Below are 15,645 nucleotides of genomic sequence, written 5' to 3'. Positions count from 1 at the left end.
CACAACGTCCAGAAGGCAGATGAATATCAAAAACAATGATTTAAAGGCCTCAAGGTGAATCAAACGGAATCTAAATCACTGCAGTTTGGACTAAGCAACATAAAATGTTTCTTCTATCAGGTTGCTGCCCTGAGAAAGTCACCTGAATATTGTGTAATTGTAACTGGAAGTAAGTTTTACTGAACAGCCGAAAGGTTAAAGGGATACTTCAACATTTTGGCAAATTGACCCATTTGCGCAATTCCTTAGTCATTTCGAACAGCATACTTACTTTTTTTGTGAGGGCGAGCTGTTGTGTATTCAGAGGTGAGTCAGGGAAGGTTTTCGGGACGGACACAATGGAAGTGGATGGTATTTTTGTTCCCCCTCGTCAAACTCATCAAATACACAATCCAACAACCCCAAAACACTTTGGTGGACACGATATAATCCGCACATTCACTACGCTGTGGAACACCAACAAATAATATTGTAGCGTTACGACACTGAAGCAAATACTGGGAACTACTTTTTCTTTTGAAATCACTACGCCCAGACGCCATGTTTAGTAAGTAGTTCCGTCTTAGCAATCTTCACATAAACAACTCAATCTCATAATTTTGCATTAATATTTCACAGCGTAGTGAATGTGGGGATTATAACGTGTCCACCAAAGTGTTTTGGGGTTGTTGGATTATGTATTTGATTAGTTTGATGAGGGGGAACAAAAATACCATCCACTTCCATTGTGTCAGTCCCGAAAACCTTCCCCGACTCACCTCTGAATAAAAAACAGCTTGCCCTCACAAAAAAAGTAAGTATGCTGTTCGAAATGACTAAGGAATTGCGCTAAATGGGCCAATTTGCCAAAATGTTGAAGTATTGCTTTAAAGTTTGTGTTTAGACAGGTCACCACTTTATAACAAGACCGTCATGTCAAATACACAATAATTGCCATTCAATTTAGAGTAAAGCTACAACAGTCAGGAGATTGGAAAGAACTCAGCAGATACAACAAAAATACAAAAGTGACAGCACAAATAGAAGGGATACAGCAACTTGAATATTAAACATACATAAAAACACAAGACCGACAACAAAATACAGAAGCTACAACATGAACATTAAAGTTGCAACACAAATCCTGAAGTTACATCATAAATCCACAATGAAAATACAAAAGTTACAACATCATGATCACTAAAGCAACAACAGAAAGACAAAAGCTGCAGCACTCATGCAAAAGCTACTTCAACATGAACACCAAAGATACATGAAAAATAGAAAATAAAGACTGTCAGAGTCAATTAGGTAGAATGATTTTTAAATTTGACGTTAAACTGTGGAAAATGAAGCTTCCACAGTGAGGATAGTGATGGTTGTTAGTTTCCTGCTGCCGGTCACCTCATGGTGAACTGCTGTCACACGTGGGACATGGAAAGACCTCCACTACCTCTGTTTGTCTTTGGTTTTCTCTTCATCCGCTGCCCCACCGCTTCCAGCTAATCGCCGGTCCTGTCCGCTGAGCTCTCCCTTCCCCTCACTCTGGTTCATCCATTCAGGGTTACAGCCACTGGAAAAGCGTCTGCAGCAGCTGGAAACTCAAGATGGTTTAATCTAAACCTCAGGAAGCAGGATGGGAACCAGATGCAATAAAAGAAAACAGGCAGAGGGCATGTTTCACTTGAAGAGAACGAGACCTCTGAAGGGTACCAAGAGGCAACCGCTCAAACCTCAAGACCACCACGGGATTCAAACTCCATCCCTGGAAAGAGTCTGCACAGATCCATCTCTTCCATTGTGATTATTGACCAAGCAAGATTAAAGAGACGTTGGCTTGTTGGTAGAAATGGGGGTGGGCAGATGAGTGACTAATACTCTCCCCTCCTTCAGGAAATATCATCAGGCTGCTGTTAGGCAAGGCGCTTAACATTAATCCAAGTTACATCATTATCCTGTTTTACGGGGTTCAGGTGGGGAAGCAAAAACCTCTTCGTGAGAGTTCATGGCACAGAACGAACGAAGCCTCCAATCAAACTGCATCTGCAAAAAGACACAACGCTCGACTAAAGTTTACATAACTGCGTCGTCTATGTTGCAAGTTGACCACATTGCTCTCCCTCCTCGGAACAGATCTTGAATTAGTCGCCAAAGGGTAGGATGACCGTTCTGAGTGTTTTCCATTTCAGTGGTATCCTTTATCAAAAGTCAGAAAGTAGAGAAGGGGTTGACAGTTTTATTCTTCTCAAGGGTCCACATAAAAACCCAGAATTTCTGTGGAGGATTTCTGTTCGATATCAATATGTATTTCTCAGTAAGAAAGCTTGAAAAGAAAAGATTGCCTTGTGTTTTTGTCCCTATAAACTTGAAGACAGGAAATCTCGTCCCACCGCTGAAGTGAAAGGTCAGATCGCCAGTCCAATTGTTACAGCGATGAAATCGTTCAAAATCAGCGGCTGTGTGAATGGGCTCCATACAATTCAGCAAATTGTCACCATTGGTTGTGTTGTCAAACATTTCAGCGCGCACCGGCAGTGTTTCAGGAGCAGAACAGTTTGCTGACGTCGCTGTTTTCAGTTATTTTTCCTTGATTTCTGTGGCTCTGACTTCTATCCTGCGGCAAACAGGTATGAAATACTGTTGAAATAATGAGCTGAAATGTGATCGATTGTCAGCACAATCCAGTGCAGTTAGTGCTCCATCTGACTCTCCACACATGTTGACGGAGCATGAATGCATGCTGCATGGAAACATAATCATCGCCTCATAGCGAGAAGATCGTGGGTTCAAATACCGGCCGAACAGGATAAGGTGGTAAAGTCGACAGACGGATATCGAGACGATGATAAATTTACAGCATGCTGTGAGCTCTGTGGTGATAAAGATCACTTCAGTCTGCTTCAGCTCTCCCTCTGCAACAGCTCCTTTTTTCACACTGTTTCCATGCTTAACATCGTAGCAAGCCTCGCAACTAAAGAACTGCAGCAAAATATTGATACACGAAGAAGGAACTCAGAGACCATATCTTCTTCGAGTGAGAATATGATGTGAATCCTGATGTAAATTTGATCAATTCCTTTTTGTTCCATTATCTGTTAGCCTGCAAATCTGAAAGAAACAACCAACCAATCACAATCAACCAACCAACCTACCCAAACCAAATCAACCAACCAACCAACCAATCAAATCAGTCAAGCCAACCAACCAGCCGACCAACCACAATCAACCAACCAACCACACAAATTAGCCAAACCAAATCAACCAACCAATCCAATCAGACAAACCGAATCAACCAACCAACCATCCAACCAACCAGTCAAATTAGCAAAACCAAAACAACCAATCAATCAATCGAATCAGTCAGGCCAACCAACCAATCAACTAACCAACCAGCTAAATTATCCAAAACAAACATAACAAAAAACAAACAAACAATCAACCAATCAAATCAGTCAAGCCAACCAAGCAATTAAATAACCAACCTAGCCAAACCAATCAACCAATCGGCCAAATTAGCCTAACCAAAACAACTATCAACCAATCCAATCAGTCAAGCCAACCAGCCAACCAATCAAACAAATGATAATGAAGGCATATGATGCATTATGACTTTACAGCTTTCTACATACAGTATTTGTCTTATCGAAAAATGGTTAAAAGATGGGAAATTCATTACAGTGATTAAAAAGACTGTAGCTGCATGTGCTAACGTTAAGTTATATTTTTTTCATATATAGAAATACAAACCTTCTGTTTTGCAGACACTTGCAGTTCTTTTTACTGCATGTGAGCAAACAAAGTGAAGAACTGTCTGAAGACCACACAGACTGATGCTAACTCCTGGTCCATCAGGTCACACCATGTGCCAGCAGAAGACACGGCGGCTGATGGACATGTAGGAAATGGGTGGATTTTGACACTTCCACCTCACATTTCCTTTTCGTCCCTTTGTGCCCATTGAACCTTCTCCCCTCACATCTTCTCTCAGCTCTCTGTGGTTCCTTGTCCTGACATTTTCTCCTCTTCTGTTTCCTTTCCCCTGGACTTGGCACGGTTCAAATGAAGCCTGACAGAGAATTATTGTCCACAGAAATGCAGCGGGCTACTGTGGCAGCCCCGACACTGAGAAGGTGAGGCCCTCCAGCTGAGGCCAGTTCCCCACCAAAGATTTCCACTGGTGTCCAGTGGTGGGTTTCAGTGTCAAGTGGGTCCGCATACTTGTTTCATAGACCCTCCAAAGCTGCCAAGAAAAATGTCTGGCGGTTACTCAACACCAGACACGTGCTTGTAAATGTTGGCTGCTGCCTGAGGAGTGCCCACTCAACCGCTTTGGCAGGTCACCATCACTTTGTCAGTGGCCAAAAGAAATGCTACACTTTCAATATGTCTGGCATTTGGTTATTTTTTTTTGCAAAGATAATTGGTTTTGACACCAAATTTGTGCAGCTTTGTTCATTTTTATTTTCCACTGAATGCCTTGTTTATAATCTGGAGTTCAACCAGGCAAAGAGTGACCTTTAATTCCTCAAATGGGCCTTCTGTAAGGCAGATTATACTGTTATTTCTGGCCTAATAGGCGTTGTTGAAAGACATTGTGCAGTAGATAATATAAATAGAGAGTGGCGCGTGCGCTGCTGGAGAAACCACAGGGATATACAAAGATTATGAGAAAGACAGCTAAACATACAGAAAGGAAAATGGGAAAAGACTATATAGAAAGGAAAGAAGCAATAAAACACCTTTTAAAAACCTAAAGAAATTAGGACTTGACATTTTTTTTCCATCATCCTGTTTACATTTGTAAGTGGTTTTCCCAGTCACGTTTTCCCAGTTTCCCCTCAACGTGTTGTATGTATGTATGTGTGTGTGTGTGTGTGTGTGTGTGTGTGTGTGTGTGTGTGTGTGTGTGTGTGTGTGTGGTACTAAACAAGCTTGTGAAGGCGGTGACCCACTTTGTACTGCCTGGTTTTCTTGGGTTTTCTGTGTTTTTTCACCGAGGTGGGAGGAGCTGACACTTGACAGTGGCCATGTGGTTCACATACAGTCGAGGAAAAACACATGCAGGTGGGACAACATGCATGCACACACAAGAGGTGGTCACAATGCTGGAGGCTCTATTAGCGTCTGAGAAAAGTTGTCTTGGCTCTGCTAATTTTCCCGAACAAATGGATCCTGATGTTGGAGAAATGTGCACGTTTGTTTCAGTCTTTAATTAACATGTATTTATCTGGAATGGATACCGGCGGATGAAATGATCGGCCTTCCAGCTTGTTCTTATGATCTTGAAAATACATATTTATATTTATATTTATAACAGCATCAATTCAAAAGACCTTTAAAATAATATTAAATATATCAAAAACGTATATGTGTTACATGAGTTCATCCATACATATTTTTATAGCCAGACTGGTATTTGATATTAAAATATCAATTCATTTGACAAACCATGCTGGGCCCACCAGAGGAAGGAGGAGGACTGCTGTCCATCGACTCTGTAGCTCTGACTACTGGCGAATGGCTGCATGACAGTCTAGCAGCCTCTTACATAAAACAATTGTTTTAGCTAATTAATTTTTGTCTTGTTAACAAGAAGATGGACTTTTTAAATTTTAGCTGTTATCAGTCTTTTTTTTATTTTTTTTATTTACATTTTTACCCAAAGTGAAACTAAAAGAAGAATATGAGGTGGCAAAGTAAAAAATGTTGTTTTTGCAGACTTACAAATTGAGCTACACCTGAAAACAAGAGCCTGTCTTCACAGACCTTTTCTTCTCCTTCCAGAGTGAAAACCACCACAGCTTGTTGATCCCAAACCAGCCAGATTTCCAAGAAACCTTCAACCTCCTGCAGAAGTGCCCAACGCTCTCTATTTCAACAAATCAAGATATTTTTTTTATTGTTTTTTTTTTTCTGGGAATAACTGAAGAATTGATTCACATCATGTGGTTCTTGCTTCATTCCTCAACAGATTAATAACAGCTTGTTTTCCAGAAGCTGATCCAGGAAGCTGTTCGAGGGACCTCTTCACATGACTTAGAGCGTAAAGGCCAAGGCAGATGATCACACATATCATCTGTAGGGAAATACAGAACAGACAAACAGGCGCATGTCCAGAAGAAATGATAGCATGTCATCTTTCACATCCAGCATCTTGCCTCATCCCATCGGCACGAATTATATAACAGGGAGCCTTCAGGAATGCTGGATGATTGGATCATTGAAGGTATTGAAAATATTGTTGATTTTTCACCTCATTTTAGCTGTTCGGGATTCAAACTGGTACCACAAGTTCAATAGAGACTTCATATCATCATCTCACATTTTGAGTCACAGTTTGAGGCGTAAACATGCAAGAGACTTTCCAAATTAGTGACAATTTTCGCAATGAATCGATACTTTCTGTAGCACAAATTGTGCAAGATTGCCAGAAGAATTTGTTGAGGTTTGGGTCAGAATTCTCCTGGGAGTTCTATATATGTAACGTTTAAATGGGGGGGAAAAGCAACTTTTCTGAACTACTGTGCACGAGCACCACGGCCATAGGAAACTGTTTTTCTGTACACGTGTGAGTAAAAGGACAATAACAAAGTTTTTTTTTCTCCAGAGAGTCATTACTCTCATGAAACTTGGTAGTTTTAGAGTTGAGTCACCCATAATAGCAACACAACTTTGTCATCTGTCCGTACAAATATTTGTGTGCTTGTTTTATGTGTAGAGCATATTGTTCTCTTCAGGCATGCGTGTGTGGTTTCATTACAAACACAAACATGGCCACACATGACAACTACATCTTTTTCAGAGATTCTGCCATTTATTAAAGTTTTCAAAATGTTACCATGTAAATGTGAAATTAAAACGCAGAATAGATGCATTTCTAATTAAAACGTGCAGAGGATAAAGAATTGTTGGTACTTATGACTAGTTGGCTCAACAAAAATGTCTCCTCTTGCTCATCAGCACCACAAATCTTGTCAGGTTCCACTTTCATTCATGCACAGACCCTGTGGAAATTAAATTCTAGTCCTCGATCACTGAACTCAGACCAGTTTGACTCTGTTTTTGACGCTGCCCAGCATGAGAAGCTCATCACAGCTCATCACCACAATGACCTCACATGATCTGCTTCCACTCAGCTTTGTTGAAAGTTAAAAGGTTTCGGGATTTTAATGGAATCTGTTGAGTCTGAATCCAAAACGCTGGGATACTAAACCCTAACCTGCAGTGGACGCACGCACACACACACACACACAGCATTTACAATCTGATACAGTTGATATAATTAAAAGCTCTTATATGCACAATACATTCATTAACTGGGCTAAGTTTTGGCTGTCTTTGGAACCTTTTTTTGGCCACTCATGACAGAAAAATTAATCACCAGGATCCTCCCTTCACGGTCTTGCTATGAATGTACAACTGTACGAGACGGTTGAGAATTCTCCCCATACATATACGAGATCCCTCCTCAGCCCGGCCATCAATCTTGACATGAGACACGGAGCTTAATGGAGCTCATAAAAGAAGTTCAGAAGCCGCTGGAAGAGGACCAGGCCGACATGCTGAAGGCTCATCTCCCAGAAACTGAGTCGAGAAGGGTTCAGAATGGATTTGAGGGAGAGGCCCGAAAGAAAAGAAATCAAGGAGCCTCCTTTCAAACCAGAACATTGTACCTATGAAGGCTTAGAGGAAAATTTGGAAAATGCAAAAAAACAAACAGACCAAACCCTGCTCACACGATCAATATGGGATCAAAAGCAAACTACCAGTAATAGAAAAGAAGGAAATGTTGAGCATCGTGATCTCTGTCCTTTCAGATTAAAACCAACCTTTCATGTCTGATGTTTCAGACTGTTGAGCATTTGGTAACTTGTTTTGTTGTCCTGCGTTGTTCCTGTTATTTCTGCATGTGCACTGGATTATTGAGCATATTTTTAAGGAATTAAAAGTTAGATAGAAAAGGATAGGGTTAGACTCATCGGACAAACTGCCAGTTTATCGCCCAAAGTCATGAAAAGAACTAAGAAGCATGTGTTTGAACTGCTGGAGGAAACCTCACCCCTGAAGAAAAAACTTAGGAAGGAAATACGAATTCCCTGCTGCTTTTCAATCCCTGATGCTTGGCCTTCAATTCTGTCTTAGTTCTTGAAAATCAAACTCAATTTATGTGTTTCAGTTAATAAGTCTGTGAACTGAAACGAAGGACTTCAAATTTGATTATCCAGATCCCAGGGCTTCTCTTTTCAGCTCAAACTCTGTGAAGCATCCAGCTGAAAAGAGAGGAGGTTGATCTGTGAGCAGAGTGTGCAGCTGATGAACAGACTTACTTCGCTGAGTTTTCCAGTTGCACTGCTGCTCTGCCTGCCAGATGAAGCTTTTTTCTTCTCCAACTTTCTATGAGGGTTAGAACTCTGGATTTAACTGGAAGGAGGCTGATTATTGCCAACTTTAAGATATAGTCGTGTCCGTGAACGCAGCCATGTGGAAAATACCATATGCATGCCGTCTGCTGAAGGGAGGCTGTTCTTGTTGGCAGAATTCTGATATATTGTTCAAGTTTCCAACCTGAGGCAGCCGGACCAGGTTATTGGCTTTTTACAGGTTTTTCTACTCTCTTGTTAATTATTAATTTTATATATGTCAAAGGAAACTAGAACAAGTGCATGATCTTTAAGACTTCTGTGTTTTTATGTTGGTGAGAGAATTGGCATCGCTTTAAAATGGAGTTCACAGCCTTTTTTCAGGGAAATCTGGGTAAACGCATCTTATATTTTTAAAACGCATCCTGTGCCCATAGTTGCGTTTTTATGAACCACCTGTTTTAAAAACTATTGTGCGTGTTTTTCATTAGGTAGGTATTATGTAGAAATTAGCATTAGCGTTGTCTTGTCTTGATTAAACTGAAAAATTATGTTTATTAGTTTATTAAAAGGCTTCAATTAGTTACTTAAGAATAAAGAAACAGATCGGCACTTATTTTTTGTCTTTTTATGTTAAGTTTGTATTAGAAATGTTATTATGTTATTTTTGTCCAACTTGAACCCTGAAATGGCTCTTTGATGAGATGTCACTGACAGCAGGCGCTCAGCTCATTTGAGTTTTCAACCTCTACTCAAAACTCTTCGGACAGTCGATGTGTGTCGATGGAGTCGGAGAATTCGGCAAAGCATTTACCGGTAGTTCTCAGGAATAGTCGTAAATGATTAGCTTCTTCTGAAAGCTTTTGCAGAGTAATACTCAAAAAAACAAGCATACATCATCAAACTAAACAAGCAAACAGCCAAAAGAGATGACTGTGAACTCAGTGTGTGATTTATTGTTGTTGTATCTAAGTGTCACTTTTGATCCAGTGGATCATTGTACTTTGCTAAAAGACTAAAAACTTGTCTTGGTGTTTCAGGTCAGATGGTTAGAGTTAATATCTTACTAATCAAAATATCAAAGTTCTATAGTCTTTCACCAATGATCTCTCCAAATCTTGTATTGCTAAATAAGGAGTTCTTCACGGATCTTTACTAGGGCTTCAGTTGTTTTGGCACTGTTGAGTTTTATTCTGGTTTCCTTTAGACTTGTCTTCCATTGCGATGCAGACAGTTTATGTCTGCGAGCCACAATATTGAGTTAACCATCTCTAAACTCGAAACCTGTTTTGTTTAGAGTTTTGCTCAACCCAACAAAGATAGAAATGATGAGCAAATCTGCTGAATTCAGGCCCTTGTTTGATAACTTTTCTCTAATCTATATGAGTGTCATTCATTGCAGAAGTAAATATGTTAATCTTAGTGTTATTTATTTATTTATTTATTTATTTATTTGTGGATCTGATCTTGTCATTTGATGCTGTATTCCATTTCTCTTCGAAACATTACCAAGACATAGTTGACGTCATTACATACAGCTACAACACGCTCTAATCAGGAATGCCAAGTTTTCAAGGTCTGGAGAGTGTTCAAAACGCAGCAGCTTAACATCTGAACAGAACGGCCAAATGTGAATCAACCCAGTGCTGGCCTCTTGGAATTGACTGCGTGTTTAACAAAAAGCAGTTTTCATAGTACTTTTACTAATCTACAACACAAAAAATGGCATTGCACCATTTTATTTGGCTGAATCTCTGAACCGCACCTTACCTACTTATGCTGAGTAATGCTCTCACAGTGCTGGACTCTTAAATGTCAGGAAATTTGTATTAAATTATTTATTTAACCTTAATTTTACCTGAAATCCCTTTGAGATAAAATCTGTTTTTCCTGGCGACGTGGCCAAGAGGCACAAATAAGCATCCATAAATAAAACACAGTTAAACAACGTTAAAACAAACCCTTTATAAATCCAGTTTAACAGCAGCAATTGCTCTGTTTTATTAGGGAGTTATGTGCTGAAGCCGCACTGATTTTCACTGATTGTTCCGTGTTGCAGTGCAGCTTCAGAAAAATACTTTCTATCATGTACAGAGTGGAATTTGGGAACTCTGAAAAGAAAGCTGGTGTGATGAACAGGAGTTCCATCCACTCCTGACTAGTGACAGAAATAATGGACTGGTTTGTTTAACCCATAAATTCTGTTTTTAGTGCTGTTGTTACCTTATGGAAAGCCACAGGAGCAGATCAAAAAGTACCACAGAAGTGGGTTAAGCGGCTGATCAGCAGTGGATTCAATAGCATTATAGCATATAGTGTCATCAGCATAAAGGAGGAACTTCAGTTTTGTTACTTCAGCAAATTACTCCTTATATAAATGATCAACAGGACAGGCACCAAAACTAAACCTTGGGGAATTCCCAATATCAGACTGCATAAACCCACATTGTTCCATCTAAGTTCATCTATCTAGTTCATCCATTTGTAAATGACCTTCAGTCTGCCTGATAGTAACTGATGGTCAACTGAATAAAATCACTGAGCGAAATCCACAAATTTTCATCCGGAATGTCAAGGCCCATTTTAAAAATGATAAAACAGCCTCAAGCTCTGATGTCTCCTTGAAGTGTTTGTTACAGAAATTTAATCATTCAACATGGGCTGATGGCAATAATGTGAACCATAATAAAACAAACAAGCAAACAAACAGACAAAAATCTTAAAAAAAAAAAAAAGTCATGCTACTGGTCTGTTTGTGTGTGTGTGTGTGTGTGTGTGTGTGTGTGTGTGTGTGTGTGTGTGTGTGTGTGTGTGTGTGTTTAAGAGTGTGATTGCTTGATGCAGCGCAGGTGGGGAGCACTGGTCGAGCTGGCACAAGACATCTGATTGGCTGCAGAGGAAAGAGGGATCTGAGGACTCCCTTGTTCACTTCCACCCTCCACCTCCAGTAGCACCAGCGCTCAGAGCTTGAGTGTGCACGTGTATGGCTGAGTATGAGTGACCTAGTGTGGGGATTGTTTTGTGCATTTTTTTGCCAGTTGGGAGAGTCATTAAAGAAGAGTTGATTGAGATAGTTTGGTTTGGCACTGTGTCTGCAGCACTAAGCAGGAGAGAGAAGCCTGTTTTTGGTCTGTTTAGGTTACAACCTCCTCTTTTGTTTCCTTTTAATTTTCTTGTGTTGGGAAAGTTTTAGGGAAATTAGTATATTTTTCTTCCTTTCTGGTCACTGTTCACATCTGAAGACAATAAACTGCTTTCTTTAGTTATTTTACAATTCTGTGGCCTTCATGGGAGTGGGAAGAGTGGGAGTCTTTTTTTTTTTTAAGCCAAGCTTGTGTGTATTGTGTCAGTATTTGAATACGATTAATTTAAACAAAATTCCTACATGTGATATTGCCGCACTTTGTGTTTCTCTCCTCATTCTCAGAATGACCTCTCTCAGCTGTCAGATGTGGAGCTCGCCCTCCGTCCCCTCCGTCATCATCATTTCATAAAAACAGAAACCTGAGAGATGGCGGCGGCTGGCAAGGCCATTAACGCCGCCCGTTGTGCAACAACCGCTCACACCTATGAAAACAAAGAGCAGACCTCATTACGCTGGAAGGGCGTCACAGGAAACCAAAAGAGATTATGGTCTTAGAGTAATCTGATTAAAGAATAGTTTAGTCTTATCTCATTGTCTTTATTGGAAGAAGAGAAACTTCTGTTACATAACGGTGCCAGAAGCTGTGTGACATGCATGCTGTGAACATTTCGACGTACTGTAGTACGGTTTCTCAGAAGAACCGGTCAACATACTAAATGGTTTCTCTTTAATTGTTAAAAGTACACCAAATACGCACTTTCAGCAGAGTTACCAGCTCTGATAAAAACTTCCATGAATGCCACCGCTAATCCCTTCTGGATGAAATACACAAGAGGTTACACAAGACGCTGGCCTTGGCCTCTGGTAACACTGTTCCTACTAAAAAGTTATCTCATTCAGGGACTTTCTGAACTTCAGAGGAGAAACTCATGTGTGAAAAAATATGCGCTCACACTGGAGATGCCAGAAGCCAATCTGGCCTAGTTTCACGCCTCACACCTCTCCATCTACAGGAACTGCAGGCGATGTATACAAATCTTAAACGCACCACAACATTCTTGTACAGCCTAATTAAAGTGATTAAGAAGTGAGGATTTATTTATTTTTTCCTCCATTTGGTAGTTAATTTGGATCATTTGTGCGTTTCTTTGCTGCCATCTGGATTGAAGTCCAGACTAATAAATTTCTGCTGGCATGCACGTTGCACAGTCACACCAACACTAAAAAGACTATTTGAAGCAGCATTACGCAACTATTCAGCAGCTTCAAAATCATTTTGATGGCACGCTGGAAAAGGTTGAGTATTATTACCACGTGTTGTGGAAGCTCGGGCTAAAGTTACAGATTGTTGTGTTGAAGAAAAAGCTGGAATAGTTCAGCCTCTTCCATATAAGCTTTCACAAGTTTTCATTTCATCATTGTTTGTTTCATCCTTTAAAAAGAAAAAAAAATATTTTGGTATGTCAGATTTCCTCTTGCCTTTCTGCAAGACTGTATGCATTACACCCTATGTGTTTTTATTTTCATCTAATAATTTGGTACAATAACCTTTTTTTGTTTTTTATGATTGATACAAGTTTATATATATATATATATATATATATATATATATATATATATATATATATATATATTAGTGCTGTCAATTTTAATCGCGATTAATCCATTGAGGTCTGCCAGTTGGGTCAAAGAAAAGAACTAGAGGATAATAGTGTCTTTTCCTGACATTGGGACTGATTTATGAGGATTAGATTCTTCATTGCAATTAATCTCAACTTTAAAAAAGTTAATTGTTGACAGTTCTCCATGAATTAATCACGATTAATTGCGATCAATGCGATTAAAACTGACAGCACTAATGTACATACATATATATATATATATATATATATATATATATATATATATATATATATATATGTATAGGGATTTTACAAACAGCAAATCAAAGTAATGTGACAAACACTATGTGAACATATACTGTATCATCAACTTAATAGCTGAAATGGTGGCCCTTTTGTCTGATAACGACTGGAATGGTTTTGATTTATATGGATTATGAGGTAGTGTATTTCAATGGAGACAGAGCCCTCTAGTGGTCATATAGTGCCACTCCAACAGAAAAAGATTACAAATGTCTGACGTCACGTGTAACCGGTTACACGTCGGTTAGAAGGCCCAGTTACACGTGTAGAAAAGAATTGTACACGCTGACATCCCTACTTACTGATAGATGGTTGAAAGACGAGAAATCAGAATTGTTTCTTGTTAGCCGTTAGCTGTTAACCGCTAGCTGGCAGCTTGGGCAGGACTTCCAGTTTCAGCTTCAAATGAGCCGGATTTCATCTTCTGCCTGTCTGATCAATTCAATTCAATTCAATTCAATTCAATTCAATTCAATTCAATTCAATTCAATTCAATTCAATTCAGTTCAATTCAGTTCAGTTCAATTCAATTCAATTCAGCTTTATTCATAAAGTGCCAATGACAACATAGTCATTTCTAGACCCTTTTAAAGAGAACATCAAACAGATCCACATGAGCAAGCATAAGCGACTGTGGAAATAAAAAACTCCCTTTTAAAAGGAAGAAACCTGCTAGGTCAGTGCTCATTTCGACCAACAGCACCTCCAAATGAGCAGCCGCTGTATTGCATGACACTGCCCGTGCGTTTGGTCCGTCAGTAGTCCGCTCTCAAGAGCGCAGTGTGTAGCAAGACAAACCAGATGAAGGTGTGAAAATTCTCGCCCACCCACCTACACAGGAGAGTCGAGTCCCAGATTTTCCTGGTATGAAAGCAGCCACAGACCTGCAAGTTAAATACATCCCATGCCACCAATAATGTTAAAGTAGGCGCACAGTGTCAAACAAGGATCTACTGTCAATGCAGAAACTGCTCAAACCAAAATCAATAAGGAATCTAAGGCTCTGTTTAGACAGCAAAGCTTCAAGTGTATCGTTTTGACATTTCTGTTGCGAAATCTGTGAATTGTAATCAGAAAACTGTCATTTTAAAACAAGAAACTATCTGGAAAAACATTACTGTGGCGGTTCTGAGCTTCTGTAGTTGTTGGACATGATCTAAAGATTATATAACAAACGATGACTGTGTGACAGCTCACTTATCTTACTATTATTTAACGCATTACTATGAAATATAAACAGTCAAGTTAAAGAAAAAGTTAGCTGTATCCGATGTCTACGCCTTTGCACCTCATATGACATCCATCCCACAGAGTGTCACCATTACAAACCCCTTGTATTTCCTGAACCTGGCCGGCTTAACGGCCATGTTATCGAATGGCTCCCGCTCTGTTACAGCCCATGTCGCAGTCCTCCCTCGACCTGTCAGGACGCATCACGCCACATGGCGATTTATTGGGTGATTAGGGGGGTTTCAGCAGGGTTCATCTGGCGGTCCCGATGGCTCCTGTCAGCGTTCGGTGTGTCGGTGTTTTTGTGAATAATAGGATTTCTGAGCAGCGGAGAGGCACCGCTTAACGGCTCCTCGGAGGGAGAGAATAAACCCCTGAGCAGAGAGGGACACCGGGAGCTCTCAGCGGTCTGTTCTGGCCGAGGAACTGAAAGCCAGTAAGGTGAAAGTGTGTGAGAGAGAGAGCTTCCTGTAAGTCAGTATTCTCTTGGTGTGTTCAGTTATACGTCGTGTGTAATAAAGTCCCTCGAGTTCTGTGTTGCAGTAATGCCATAAAAAAAAAAAAACCCTGAGTGTGTGTGAATATTTATGCACTTTTCAGACCAGCGACTCTCCCCTCACATAATTACTAAAGCAGGAACTCTTTAAATCCAGCTTTCTAATTAAATCTAAAAGCACGTTTTCACTGAAGTTCTCTTGGATTTCATCTTTCATAATTACTGTTGTGTCACTCACTGTGCAGGAATAAGTAAAAAAATCCTTTTTCCTTCAGGCTGCATGTTGGTGTAGTGGTCAGCTCCATCATCTCAGCGTGAGGTTGTCTTTGGTCTGAACTACAGTGGAGTTTGCATGTTCTCCCTGCACAAGTGAATTTTTGTGAGTGGTTTTCTCACACAGTCAACGGATGTGTGTATTAGGTTGATTATTGACTAAATCTACAAACTTATTGAACAGGAAGTTTGTTCTATACTGTCAAAAAACAGCCAACAACAAAGGGCGACTGAACTCTTCCTTTGTAAATTTGCTTTAAAAATTGTTAAACAGACACTGAACTAAAGTAAAATTAA

The sequence above is a fragment of the Salarias fasciatus genome, chromosome 2 (genome assembly GCF_902148845.1).
Source record: "Salarias fasciatus chromosome 2, fSalaFa1.1, whole genome shotgun sequence".
Taxonomy (NCBI): domain Eukaryota; kingdom Metazoa; phylum Chordata; class Actinopteri; order Blenniiformes; family Blenniidae; genus Salarias; species Salarias fasciatus.
The sequence above is the reverse complement of the archived record's forward strand: the minus strand, read 5'-3'. Positions refer to the sequence as shown.